At 35.1% G+C, this 2952-nt stretch overlaps 1 protein-coding gene across 1 annotated transcript in view; it reads left to right on the top strand.

Moving 5' to 3' along the window:
- The first annotated feature begins 2911 nt into the window (after positions 1–2911).
- LOC119589723 overlaps positions 2912–2952 on the top strand; it is a 1170-nt gene continuing 1129 nt past the window's right edge. The window contains exon 1 of the mRNA XM_037938304.1: positions 2912–2952. This exon is cut by the window's right edge and continues 33 nt beyond it. The gene's annotated coding sequence lies outside the window, so the exon portion shown is untranslated.

Raw genomic sequence — 2952 nt, 5'->3', positions numbered from 1 at the left:
TTATTCAACTTCATTCAAAGACCTATACATGTAGGAATGACAGAATGTCAAGGATAATGCACACTCAGCATGTTCATCTGAGAGTAACATACTGGAGCGATCATCCCTCACCTTCCTCAAGAGGTTACACCACCGCATTTGGTCAAGTTCATGGGCCAGGCCCCTTCACGTGGGTCACCACAGGGCAAGTGAAAATGACTCCGAAATATCAGCTGTAGAAACTGCTTTCGTGATGTATGATAAAGGCCTCGACATGGGCAAAAGTCTTAGCCAGAGTTGGGGGGGGGGGGGTATTGTGGAAAAAAAACAATCTCTCAGAGACATCGAAAAGAAAATGGAGAGAGAGAGAGGCAGATAGACAAATAGACAGTGTGAGCGTTCGCATACCGGTCAGTCAGGTTTATTCTTTCATTACTAATACTCACCTTCTCTCCGTAACCCGGCTTGACCTTGACCGTGATTTGCCGTGCTTATGGTGACTCTTGCCTATAGTGCTTGTGATTTTGAATAGCTAAAAATACGGCGTTATATATGAAAATTAAAATGCACTAAATATATAGAAAATAGAAATATGAAAAAGAAGAAATCGCAAACAAATAGAAACATAAGAGAAACATGGACAAAAAAGGTAGAAAAAATAAGGATTTTGTGTAAAAAAGACAATAGAATAGAAAGACATAATGATAATAAAGTTAGATTTAGTCGACGAGAAAGAGCGACGAAAACAAACAACGAAAGGGAAGGACAAGAAAACACATAATACACCGAAGGTTTCTACACTACCCTCATTACGTCTTGAAGGAGCAACAGCCATAAACGTCTCGGAATATTCTCGTGTTTTTTTCCTTTTCTTCCTTTACTTAATGCTTCCTTTGCTGTTTCATTCACGAATTGTTCGGCGTGAATCCTTCACACAGGTAAATAGCTTCGGGAAAGAAGGAGAGTAGGAGTAGGATTGGAGAGGCAAGGTGTACTTCAAGACCTTGTGCAGAGGAGCCCAAGAAAATACAGTTGGTCCTCATATATAAGAAACACAGTTGATGCTTATATATAAAAAAAAAAAAACTGTGTGGTGTTCATATATTATATATCATAATATATAGATTATATATATATATATATATATATATATATATGTGTGTGTGTGTGTGTGTGTGTGTGTGTGTGTGTGTTTATATATATAGATATTATAATATATATATATATATATATATATTAAAAATATATATATATATATGTATATATATGTGTCATATATATATATATATTGTTACATATATATATATATATATATATATATATATATATATATATGTACACACACACACACACACACACACACACACACACACACACATATATATATATATATATATATATATATATATATATATATATATATGTATATATGTATATATATATATATGTATATTACTAATATATATTATATATATGTATATATTATATTATTATATATGTATGTATATATAGTTGATCTATATATAAAATAGCTATATATATAAAAAGCACTATCTCATATATAATAACACTGATCCATATATAAAAATGATCTATACATAAAAAAAACCATCCCTTCTGTTAGAGGGAGGAATATGCTATAGATACAGGGGCGGATGACGTCACCAAAGCGGGCGGCAGAGGCGCTACGAATCAGCAGGACGATTTGCTCGACGCCGGGGAGACATTCGTAAAGAGATTATGCGAGATGCTTACACCACGGCTACAGGAGCGTCTGCTGGCAATCCCATCGCCACGGTAAGCACCGAGTGTCAGACAAACAAATGAGACAGCCATAAAAAGCTGATACAGGCCGGGCCATAAGTGAAAGGCCCGGGCGAAGCCAGAACTTCGCAAATCTACAAGCAAGCAAGCGTTGCCTCGTGCTCTCACGTAATGGCAGTGATAATGGTAACAGTCATGGCTATATTATCACTGTTATTATTATTAGTAGTAATTTCGCCTTTGTTTCTGTCTTCATCTTCATCATTGTAATGCTAATACTATTGCTATTGATATTATCATCGTCATCACCATCATCATTATCTGTTTCAATTATCATTACTAGAAGTAGGATTATCATTATCATTTCAATCATCCTCTTTAATATCACTGATAACACTTTTGTTGATAGTATTAATAATGATGATAGCAATTGTAATGGTGATAGAGGATGAAACTAGTAATGATGTAATGATGATCATCCATAATGATATGATTATAATTATTATCATTATCGCTATAATCACAGTCATCATTGTCATCATTATTTCAGCATTATCATTAACATTATTGTTGTTATTATCATTATCATTATTGCTGTTATAATCATTGTCGTTATCATTATCATTGTCATCATGATAACAACAATAACAACAAGGACAACAATAATGATGATAATAATGATGATAATCAACAATAATGATGTCATATCAGATTTATTATCTTCATAACCATCATCATCACCAACATATCACCTTCATTATTGGTGTTGTTCTTGTTACCATTATCTCTCCCGCTGCTTAAGCCGGGCAGAGTAGAAAAGCAATAGTTTTCGTCCCGGCGAAATTTCATCGTGGCGATTGCATGGCCAAACAGGGATCGTTGCAATGATCATTCAGTGCAAAGGTCTTAAACTACGGCCGTTAAATAGGGATTTATTTGATATTTGGTTCCTTTTTCTATTTACTTAACCAATGAAAAATGAAAAAAAAAAAAAAACAGAATGGATATAACGGTGTTTCTTCAGTGTTGTTTACTGTTTTGCTGGTGTTTTTTGGTAGTTTTCTGTTGCTGCCCATCCCATCCCTACTTTAACCCTACCCCTCAAGGCCGGAATCTTGCACCTTTCTGGCGGGTATAAAAGGTGGGCACGAAGATGCACCGTCGCCATTCACCTCCGATCGTCTCCGGAGCAAGTGTCTCTCGTTGCGG

This window comes from Penaeus monodon, chromosome 26 (genome assembly GCF_015228065.2).
Source record: "Penaeus monodon isolate SGIC_2016 chromosome 26, NSTDA_Pmon_1, whole genome shotgun sequence".
Classification (NCBI taxonomy): domain Eukaryota; kingdom Metazoa; phylum Arthropoda; class Malacostraca; order Decapoda; family Penaeidae; genus Penaeus; species Penaeus monodon.
Note: the sequence above shows the minus strand (reverse complement) of the source record. Positions and strands in the feature narration are given on the sequence as shown.